Source organism: Coenobita brevimanus, chromosome 28 (genome assembly GCF_032717465.1).
Source record: "Coenobita brevimanus isolate Jiangsu-jjx chromosome 28, ASM3271746v2, whole genome shotgun sequence".
Lineage (NCBI taxonomy): Eukaryota > Metazoa > Arthropoda > Malacostraca > Decapoda > Coenobitidae > Coenobita > Coenobita brevimanus.
The window spans coordinates 35,384,794-35,397,201 of record NC_136981.1 but is presented as its reverse complement, the minus strand read 5'-3'; positions in this window follow the sequence as shown (position 1 = coordinate 35,397,201).

The window sequence follows — 12,408 nt, the reverse complement described above, 5'->3', positions numbered from 1 at the left end:
GGAAAAGAGCTGGGAATAGCAAAGAGCCTGAGGAACACCTCTATTGATAGCTCTTGGAGAGGAATGGTGGCTGTCTACAACAGTAGTTATAGAACTACCACAATGGAAGCCAGAGGTGAATGCACGGATAGGGGGATAGAAACCACTTTAGAAATTAAAGTTTTATACCAGACTCAATCGAAAGCCTTTGAGATGTCAAGTGTCAAGGCAAAGCTTTCGCCCAAGTCCGGAAACAGGGATGACCAGCAGTCTAAAAGAAGATGAGAAGATCGCCAGTAGAGCATACCTGGAGGAACCCATACTAATGTCTGGAAAAGTTTTAATAGGAAAGGTGCTTTATTTTTTAAAAGAATGGATAGGAAAACTTTAGAAATACAGGATGTTAAAGCAACTGGGCAATAGATGAAGGACTGGAAACGCTCACCCTTCCTTGGGACTGAATGAGAGCAAACCTCCAGCAAGAATTAAAGATACAATCTGACAGACACAGACAAAAGAATTTACTTAGGCGTGGTAAATGCACAGAAGCACAGTTCTTGAGGGCAACAGGAGGAACCCCATCTGACCCATATGCCTTAATGACGATAGTTTCTAATCCCAAAACACAACAGATTAATCTATACTTGACAAGTTTATGTGAATAAAGTAGATTGATGTTGGGCATAACGGAGGTAAGACAGAATCATGATATGCAAGGAGTTATTATTTGGTTATCACTGTCAACACTAACTTCTATTTTTTTATGCAGGAAAGAAAGAACCAAAGACTAGAAGCGCGTAAAGTTGTTCCCTCCAAGAAAAATATAAACGATAGAGTGTCAAATTCAAGATTCGTTCATATCAAGATGCCCGCACACATTGCATTTAAACTGGAAGTCATAAATACAGACTGAGGAAGACAGTTCCAGAGCTGATCTGTTGTTTGGTTAATTCTTCCTTTAGAGACCTAGACGGAAATAGGTTAAGAGTGTGCTGCCAATTGCTATGTGTCCACGGTAATGGAGAGGAATGCAAGCAGACTGTCCAGAAGAGTAGTAACCCTTCCATTAGTGACAGTAAAGAGAGAAAGATTCAGCAGTGCGGAAATGCAGAGAGAGAGAGAGAGAGAGAGAGGGGGGGGGGTGAAGGGAGTCACTAAGAGGAGATAAGCTGGTGAGGTGAAAAGCCTTGATTCAACTCCGTACAGAACATACAGAATAGCTGTATGTTGGAAGAACCCCACCACCCATGGGAGTTGTTCTTCACACAGGTGTGACTAGAACTCCTGGACTAAGTCAACAGATGTGAGGTGGTAAAGAAGGCACGGAATTGGTTTAACGCATCTAATCTCTTAGAAGCAGATATAGTAAGAGAACTAACGTGGTCTTTCTATGATGGGTGTCAAGAGAATGAAACCCCAGGAATATCCAGGGAATCAATCTGTGTTTTGCTGAATATTAACCGAAGCTGCTGTGGAAAATTTCGGGAGGTCAGAGATGTAGGAACTGAGTTTTGATGCATTAAAGGAGCAAGGTTTATTTTATCCAAATCAGATATGAGCCAGGTCAGAAATTAAGTGTGTCATAGCCTCATATCATGGTTCTTGAAATAACTACTGTAATGGACGCTGCGAGAAGTGGATGGAGAAGTGAAGGGTGGAGTCGTCAGTATATGAATGGATAAGGTTAGATGTGTAGCTTAGAAAGTCATTCACAAAAGAAGGAAGAGAGTTGGTGACAGGACAGAACCATGTGGAACACCATTGTTGATAAGTCTAGGAGAAGAATAGTGGCCATGCACAAAAACAACTATAGAACGACCAGGAAGGAAGCTAGAAATGTGGACACGGAAACAAGTACAGAAACTGTAAGAGGGGAGTTTGGAAATGAAAGATTTATCCATGCAGGCTTGACTGAAAGCCTTTGAGATATCAATTGCGGTGGCAAAACTTTTGGCAAAGTTCTGAAAGGAGGATGATCAAGAATCTAAAAGGAAGGCGAGAAGATTGCCAGTCAAGCGTCCCTGGCAGAACTCATACTGGCAATCAGAATGGTTATGATAGGAAAGTCGTTTTAATTTGTTAAAGAACTAATTCGAAAACTTTAGAAATACAGACTGTCAGGGCAACTGGGTGACAGAGGGATCAATAGAAGTCACCCTTCCTCGGGACATGCTGAATGAGAGCAAACTTGTAATAAGAAGGAACGGTACAAGTCGTGAAGCAAAGATGAAAGAGCTTACCTAGGCAGGGTGTCAGCACTAAACAGTTCTTGAGAATAACAGGAGGGATCTCATCATGTCAGTACACCTTAATAGCACTGAAACTAGTGATGGTTGAAAGTACGTTAACTGAAGGAATTTTAATGTTGGCCTTGAGGAAGTCAGAGGGGGGGAGGAGACGGGAGAACAGCACTGGTAAATTCCAAAGTGGAAATGAGAAAGAAAGTCTGGATAAAGAGTTCTACTTTTTCAGTAGAAGAAACACCTATACAGCCATCAGAATGGAAAAGACGGGGTGAAGGAAAATGAAATAAAATTGTTATAAAAGTTTTTGGCAAGGTGTCGAAAGGAGCAGGAAGAGTTTCAGTCAAAGGATTCAGACCATTTAATACGAATGAAATTAGTATAACTGAGGGCATACTTGGCACGATCCTGGTATGTAACATGAGAGAGGCGAGATCTGTGGGCTGGTTGATACCAATACCTTTTGTGGGGTTCCTCTTTGTTGTTGGCAACATTTGAACAAGTGTCATTAAACAAAGGCATTTTACATTAGACAGAGGCTAACAGAAGGAAACGTATGTGTCCATGCCTGAGAGAAGAGCCACAGTGTTGCATGAAACACAATTTGTTCTTGCCCATAGAAGCAATAATCATTCCATGGAAAATCAAAGATGTACTGCCTGAGGGTGTCCAGTTTGCAGCATCAAACTACCACAGACGCCGCTTCTTGAGAGGGTCCATAGGCTTTACTGGAGCGATAGAACAGGTTAAGGTGATAAGGTTGTGATCTGAGGAGCCCAATGGAGAGAAAATATTACCAGCGTAAGCAGATTGATTAATTGTAAGGAAATGGTCAAATACTGTGTGTTGGAACTCTCTCCAAGGTGGTCAGGGTTACAGGTAGGGTGCTGTGCAAGCTGCTGTAGGTCATTAAGGGTAGAAAAGCTGTAGGCTTGTTCACCAAGTGGATCAGTGAAAGGAGAGGAGAGCCAAAGGTGGTGGCGAACAATAATACTGAAATAACCTAGAATGGAGATTTCAAAGAATGGAGAAATTTATAGGATGTGTTCCATCTTAGAATATTGTCATATGATTATTCATGGTCAGTAGAATTAGGGGGCAAATACACAGCACAGATATATTTAGTCTGAGAATGACAGGATAGCCGAAGCCAGAGAATAGGGAATTCAAAAGATTCAAGTTCAGGAACACAGGCGCAAGATATGTTTTGCATACATATAGCCTACACAACACCCACCATTGGCTTTGAAGTGAGTATAAAGAAAGTAGGAGGATACAGAGAGGGGTTTACTATCAGTCACCTTAGACAGCTGAACCTCGGTGAGGTTTATGTGAAGAGAAAGATGTACAACAGAGAGGGTATTAGAGGAAAGTCTGCGACTGTTGCAGAAATGATAAGAAAGAGTCAGACAGTGGTGCGGTGCATCTCGCTTGGTTATAACCGAGAGAAGGGCGGATGATAAGGGAATTAATGGTCCTCCCCTATCCCCCCGGACTCTGAAGTTGGGTGTTGCTTCATAATTTGAAATTTTGATACAGTAACGATGATGCTTAATGTGCATTTAGTTTGGTGTAGACATCTGGAGGAGAATGTGTACGAGCACGAGAGTATGCTGGCCTACTTCCCGTGTTACTGAAACACCGAAAAATGTCGGCAAAGGAGGATGATCAGAAGCTAGTCCTGAGGGCTGGTGAAATGGAAGCTCCTGGTCCCCCTATCACTATCACCAGCTTTACCATCCACTTTGAGAATACTGTCCTGTTCGATTGGCGCTATAGTTTACTTCCTATTTCCTTTACAAGGAAAGATACTGATGTGCAAATCAGTACATTCGCTAGTCGTGTCAGGCAATCCGTCACTGAAAGTTTTATAAATGACCACGACCTGCGATTCTACACACAGTGAGATGAAGGAACGTCCTGAACGCTCATGATGTCTGTCTGTACTTAGTAAAGCCGCATCCTGTAAGGTATGGCCTCGGCAAAAGAGTCTGTAAACACCTTTCTTCTATCCCTTGGTGACTGCCTCCCAAGCGCTCTTTATTATTCCGTTTTGTTCTTGGTTTGTTCTTTCTTACCTCTGCCACCCTACTGTAACGTACTTGGTAAATATAAATGTGCTTAGCTTTACACAGTCATACGACCCCAACATAACATACTAGGTAAATACAAAATTTTAATATTTTAGTGTCGTACCACCCCACCATCACACGCTTGATAAATATAAATGTGTTTAGCTTTTAAATGTCATACCACTCTACTCCCACACACTTAGTAAATGCAATCTATACAATGTCATGCCATTCCCTTGCAACACACTAGATAATAACAAAATTGTTTAGCTTTACAGTCATCCCTCCCCACTGCAACACACTAAGTACATACCAGTGTTTAGCTTTATAGTGTCCTTCCACCAAACTTCCACACAGTTGGGAAATAAATGTTTAACTTTATAGTGTCATGTCACCCCAATGTCACACACTCAATAAATATAAATGTGCTTAGTTTACACTGTGATACCACCCCACTGCAAAACACTAGGGAAATACAAGTGGTTAACGTTAAAGTGTCATACCATCCTACTGACACACATTTGGTATATTCAACTGTTTATCACACCACCTCACTGACACACACTTAAAATATATATATGGTTGTGTTTATGTTTCCAGTGCCGTACCACCATAATCCCACACGCTTGGTAAAAATGAGTGTGTTTAGCCTTAGAGTGGCTTTATTGTGAAGGAATTATATAAAACAATACAATTATAATTAGTAAGAGGACATTAAAGTTTGAGTTCCATGTGCATTCCCTTCAGGCACAAGCACTGAGAGAGAGAGAGAGAGAGAGAGAGAGAGAGAGAGAGAGAGAGAGAGAGAGAGAGAGAGAGAGAGAGAGAGAGAGAGAGAGAGAGAGAGAGAGAGCATCGATAGGGTAAAGTTAGCCCCCCCAGGTTGCTTCTGTCTTATATTTTACGGCAGACAGTGAGGGAGAAGATTAATGGAGCACTCAACCCAAACTTTAGCTACATGATTTTTGCCTCATTTCCGGCCATCGCTCATCCTGGGACGGGCTAGAGAGGGAAAGAAGGGAAGGGGAGGAAGGGGAGAAGGGAAAGAGGGAAGGAGAGAAAGAAGAAAAGGGAAAGATGGAAAGAGGGGAAGGGATAAAAGGACAGGGAGGAGAGGGGGGAAGGAGAAGGGAAAAAAAGGAAAGAGGGAAGGGAAGGAAGGAGCAAGGAGGAAGAGAAAAAGGGAAGAAGGGACAGGGGGGAGGGGGGAGGAAAAGAGGGAAGTGTAAAGAGAGGAGAGGGGGGAGAGGGAAAGGGAGGATAATAGGGCAAAGGGGGTCGGTGATGGATGAGAAATGAATGAGAAAGAGAGAAGGGGGGGATAACATATGGTGTTAATGCTGAAAATGGAGAGAGAGAGAGAGAGAGAGAGAGAGAGAGAGAGAGAGAGAGAGAGAGAGAGAGAGAGAGAATTTACCTTTTTGTAGTACAGAGGATGAGTTAGGATTGTGTTGTCCTATGTTTGTATCTATATTCGTCCAGTGTGTGTGTGTGTGTGTGTGTGTGTGTGTGTGTGTGTGTGTGTGTGTGTGTGTGTGTGTGTGTGTGTGTGTGTGTGTGTGTGTGTGTGTGTGTGTGTATGCTTCACCCGCAGCTCAAATGATAATTAAGTAGGGACGCCATACTTATACATACATGATCGGGCTCTGCGGTGGTGTACCCAGGCAATAAAAAGAGCTCCTCTATGAGCAAATCTTGAAACGCATATGACCCAGTGCCAACAATTATAACCCACAGACGAAAATGAATCTGTTTGTGAATATGTGTTACTATATTCTGCGAGTCTGAATGCGCTCCTCTGCATCTGCACATCTAACGAACATATGGACCAAGACCCTCCACTATTCGCACAATGACCGATCTTGGTTTGCTAAGGATATATGGCTTGGTTTTGGTTCTTTTAGTGCACATGTACGTTTGCTGTAAATATGCTGTACCGTAGTATATCCTGACCAGAACCGAACTACTCAAGCTGCACATTATACTCAGTACCTAAACCAAGAGCAGTACTAAAATTTTGTAGGGTAATAAAGAATGTGCAAAATATCTGCTCCTCAATCGAAGGAACTCTATTTTTGCTCCGTGAAGTAAAATTTGTTAGACATGCTTGAACACTCTAAAGAACTGAGAGAGAGAGAGAGAGAGAGAGTCAGCTTTACAAAGTTCCTTCTCTCACCTTTCCGTTCAGTCATTACAAAAGTTATGCCAAGAATTCCTGAAGTATATTACGCACTTTTTTATTTCCACGGAATCATTTATCTGTCTATCTATAGCCCGACGCCCTAATCCCGCAAAGGGTGACCGCAGACAAAACGCCTCCAAGTCGCTCTGTTACCCACCATTTGACTACCCTCCCCCCAACTCACCACCCCCTCCCTCATATACCTCTCAACTCCATCCCTCCACCTCATCCTCGGTCTACCCCTCCCTCTCCCTCCCTCCATCTCACCTACATACACCCTCTTAGTCAGTCTTTCATTCTCCATTCTCTCCACATGTCCAAACCACCTCAGTGTATTTCTCCTAATCTTCTCAACCACATCCACATCTACCCCACAACGTTCCTTCACTTCTTCATTCGTCAACCTGTCCCTCCATGTCACTCCACATGCTCCTCACAGGTAGCTCATTTCCACTGCTCTCACTCTTGACTTGTTCCCCTCTTGCAAGGTCTACGCCTCGCTTCCATGAACACAGTTTCACAATTTTCCAGAAAGATTTCAATACTGTAGTTCCCGTTCACTTCTTGACACTACTGTTGTCTCTTTGGATAATGTGTATAAAGCTAATTATTATTATTATTATTATTATTATTATTATATCAGGGTACCTAAAAATATATTACGATGTGGAGCACTAAAAGACGTATTTCGGAGTTAGCCTTCTTGTTGCGGCTAAAAATGTAGAGAAATAAGCTGTTATTGAATGGTGGCTTTATATGAACGAAGCATGTATGGCTTTCATGATTGCAGGTGTGTAAGAACATGTGTTAGAATAAGGGTGATGATGATGATGGTGTATGCATTTCTGTGCGTGCAAGAGTGTATAAATGTTTATGGTCTCTCTCTCTCTCTCTCTCTCTCTCTCTCTCTCTCTCTCTCTCTCTCTCTCTCACACACACACACACACATACACACACACACTGCTTCACTCACTCGCTCTCCCTGTATTTCCCTCATACATAATTCTGGATGTCCCTGGCCAACAAAGGCAGTTGAAATACTACAAACTCACTTGTTACTGCCACACCGAGTTATATATTCACAGCAGCAGTCTTTACTTTTATGATGAAGTGCTACTGGCTTTCATTAAACAGAGGGGTAGCCTTTGTGTCCATGTATGTAGAGCACAGTGAGGCGACAATAAATATTTTTACTTTTATAATGTATATGTAAGGGGACAAAACTGTGGCTGTGTTGAGGAAATGACTGACGCCTAAAACCTTTACATATATCCAGATCTAGTGATGCTGAGGGACGCCTTCACGGTGTGGCATTGATACGGCTGGACAGCAGTCGTCACTGGGCTCCTTCCTTATCCCACGGAAGAAGGATAGTGGATTATAGGAAAAAGGCAATTTCAGGCGGCAGTCCACAGGGTTCACATCTAGACAAGCCTGGTGTTAAAATTAGTTTCTTCTATACACACCTACCTCTGTATACACTTAACTCATATATTACGGCGATATCTATTAATTACACAGCTGCTATTTAGTTTTGGAAGATACATCCCTGCGAGGACGATGTCATCTTAGATGTAGGAGCATGTCTTGAAACCGAGCTGCCCGTCAGTCACTCACTAACGATTTTCGATGAAAGAAAAACGCCGGCAAACACCATGTTTCGGGTGGTAAAGTCATTATTCTCCATTTTAAAAGTATCTGAAGATGGTGCAGAGTCAGATGCCTTAACGTAATAACACCGGTATAACTAGGTGGATCTACTCTCCACATATACGAACATCCCTTCACGTCTCACCTAACCCCAGAAAGGAGGAGGATGGCCTTCACGATAAGAGCCACTTCATATGGGCCTAGTGTTGCAACTACTACCGTACTATAACCATGAAGCTGCCACATATTTACTCTTCCAAAGTCAAACAATATAGGGTACAGTACCTTCGGGTTAAAGAAACCTATTACTAACCCATTTGTGCCTGGCGTCCTAAATATAGGACGGAAGTAGGCCTTTTATAGGGTTGATGAAAAAGGGGACCCCAGGATAGGGACCCATGAGCTTTGCAACTATAAGCCAATAGATGAGGGCGGTACGCTTAGCACCCTTCCCGCACAATCTCTCACACAGGAACCCTAGGCACAAATGGATTAAGAACGGGTTAAAAATAATGCCACCCCCCCCCACAAACTACCATAAATTAATACCTTTCGATATAAGTTAGTTAACTTTCCAGGTATTCAAAAAAACAGGTTAACCCCCTGTGCCTGAAGATGTAGTTCTTATTTTCTCTAATTTACATCAGTTTCACTCAGCGTAGGAAACATCTCATTTTGAAGATATTAGCCTAATAAAAATATATATGCACTGAGCGCTTAAAAAATGTGTCCTAACCACCTGGGGATAGTAAGCCTTACACTACAGCAGCCACGCTGTTTGCTAATGGACCTTTTAGGACAGGTATCTCAGGCAAAAAAATAAATAAATAAATAAAACTACAAGAGGCATAAGAATTAAAATAAAAAGAGCCATAGCAAACCAAAGTTACCCTAAACGAAGGAACCTCTGAAGATCATCGGGGCAGGGGGATCAAAAGAAGATCTCTGTAACTTTCCCGGAGCCTCAAGGGGGGGAGGGGGGCTGAAAAAGGTTACAGGTAATTTGAAACAGATCTCCCGCTAAGTCAGTAAATAAGTGACATTAACTTTTCTGGGCCGGTCTCTTGGAGTGTCTGACAAGATAAACACGTCCCTGGGGTGAAAGAAATACAGCCCAAGGACTCGGGTGACGTTAACGAGCGTTTTAATTCCCTAAGTAGCAATATATCATTTTTTACTTAAGAGAATACGATGAACAAGGTAAAAAAAAATACTATGTAAATATAAGAAAAACATGCAAACAAAACTATGAATGTAAGGGCAGAAAATATCTTAAAGTTAAAAAAAAACTACCGGTACTTGTCTTCTATTACATTTTTTGCACACATACATACATACATACATAAGTACATCCATTACATAAATACGTATACAATTACAAACATATATATTTTTTTTTAACTCAATTGGAATGTAGGGCTTTGGGGATAGGCTAAAAGTCCCATCATTTAAGGCGACACAATACCACTCACTCGCTCCTGAGCGGCATTATGTGATCAATAATCCCTAATTACCTCATATGTAAACCTATACGAGCCTCATGAACCGTCTTAACTACCGACACCACCAGGCGTCTTCCAGTTACATAGTTACCACCCAGCTTACTACTATATACTATATAGCTTAGAGGATCAGAAGAAACCATTTGGATTGCCACTCAGTGTAGAGTCACCCGAAGTCAGCACAAAATCGCGGGAATGGATGGTAGACACCCTCATGTACCACTTACTCTTTCTCATCTAAATAAAATCTTCTTGGGTCATCTGAAATAGAATCCCAGAGCGTTCTTTACTAATGGCAAAGGCTGTGTTACCAGTATTTACGCCACTGCCTTTCAGCTGAATAAAATCGTCTGGAGTTGGCTGCAATACAGGAGAGAGAGAGAGAGAGAGAGAGAGAGAGAGAGAGAGAGAGAGAGAGAGAGAGAGAGAGTGTGTGTGTGTGTGTGTGTGTGTGTGTGTGTGTGTGTGTGTGTGTGTGTGTGTGTGTGTGTGTGTGTGTGTGTGTGTGTGTGTGTGTGTGTGTGTGTGTGTGTGTGTATATTTGGACGATGTTAATACCTGTGTACCTGTTTCTCTCTCAACCTTCATCTATTCTCACAGATTGTACTATATTTCTCAGTGTGCTGAAATACGGAGTACCAATATTTAATAAAGCGCTTTTAGATAATTCTGTCCACCTTAATCATCAAAACAGTCTTTCGTCTGGGAGCATGTAAGCGTTTAAGTAACAGAGGGTCATGTTTATATCAAAATGCATATATACTGGCTCCTTTAACCTGACTAAGGTCCCCAACCCTTTTCAGCTCGGTTGGTAGTCGAATGTAATTAGACAAGAGTGTCAATTTTACTAATAAACAAAGAGACTTATTCCTGCTTCAACACTAAGGGTCATCTAAATTCATACAACCACATCACAGTATGTATTTTATGTGAATGGTTCAATATCATCAGGTGAAAACTAATAATTTAATAATGTTACGTGTGAATTAAACACTTAAGAACTCCAAACATCACCTTATGTAAGGAATAAATGTCAATATAAGAAAAGATAATCTATAACCACTCTACCAGTACATAAAACATGTGGCTTCTTAGTAACTGCATGACATGTCTGATTATTAAAAGTTTTTAAAAGCATCCGACTCTTGATATAAGACAGTGTGTTCCTTTGTGGCAAGGAGTTATTGAAATCAATATCTGTTCACGTTCCCATAAACATGTGCGTGTAATCGCTTGGGCGCTAACACCAGACCTTTCACAATGAAACATGCAAGGGCTATCTCATTCCTGACTGGTGTGATGGTATGGTGTAAACGCTTTTTTTTTTTTTTTTTTTGAGTGACATGACGGTGGGTCTTGTGGAACACTGTCTGCACGTCATATCCTAAGTCGTATCCTAAGGGTGGTGTGTACAAACTCTTCTACGCTCAAGTCGTGTATAAGTGTGCATAGCATACCGAGCGCCATAACCTCACGGTAGTTACTGCAGCCACGTTGATTTCCTTTCCCTTCTCAAACAAGGATGGCCAAACCTTTGGTCAATGCCAGGAATACTATTTTACAACATCCAGAAATTAAAACTGCTGAAGATCATCTCATCAGTGTTATTTATTGTCGTCCCTCTCCAACCCAGAAGTCCATCATGACAAGCAGTGGACGTTCTTGCTCCACTTGGGTCGCAGTAAAGATGAAAGAGAAGGAGACAAAACTAGGATGGAAATCTATGAAGCGCAGGAGTATTTTCAAAATGAGAGTATGCAGTACTGTAACATCAGGAAAATAAAGGAAACATTCCGAGAAATATGGATGTATTAGAAATGGAAACGAGGCCTCAGTCACTTGGAGCTTTTATTATAACAAAATACCACTTTAAAAATATTTCCTTCCCGTTTCATAACTAACGTCGATGATTCGCGCTTTGATTCCTATAGCAGTGATCTGAATGGAGGGAGTATTTCATATGCTGGAGAAAGTTCCATCGTTAGATACTGTTGAGAATAACAGTATATAAATACGAGTAGCCTACACGTGAGAAGTTACCGGCAGATATTTTCACACATTTCGTCCACTTCTTGATTACGTGAAGGAAGGGGAAGGGGATGATATATTTGACCAAGTGAACTTTTAGAAAGGAAGGATATAAACAGTGCAAACGAAATTATTGCTTAAACAGAAAGCATTCAGAGAGCGCATACCTCCGCCAGTGCCATTGCCATTAAAAAAGGATCCTGATCCGGATCCTTGGACATAGAATCGGATCCGGACATGGATCCGCCCCCAAATTTAATCAGTTCTTTCTTGGCCCATGGCCCACCCTTCCACAAATTTTCATTGAAATTCATCGAGAACTTTTGGAGATATTGCGAGGGACACTCCGGATCCGGATCCAGATCTGCCCCGAAATCCAGTCACTTTTTTCTTGGCCCATGGACCACCCTTCCACAAAATTTCATTGAAAGTCATTGGGAACTTTCAGAGATATGGCGTGGACAGAAACACAGACAGACAGACAAAAAAACATAGGTGAATACATAACCTCCTCCAACTTCGTTGGCAGAGGTACGGTAATCATAACGTCTTCAGTCAGGCAGTAAAGTATTACAGAAGCTGAACTGGATGGATATTTGGATCAGCAATGTTGTCCCTACCATCTCGAAATGGTCGGCATGCCTGTCGGAGAGGTATATATTGTCTCTATCTATAGCCAGACGCCTTAATCCTGTAAGCGGTGACCAAAAACAAATCTCCTCCATGTCGCCCCGTCTTCTCTCTCCTCCCGT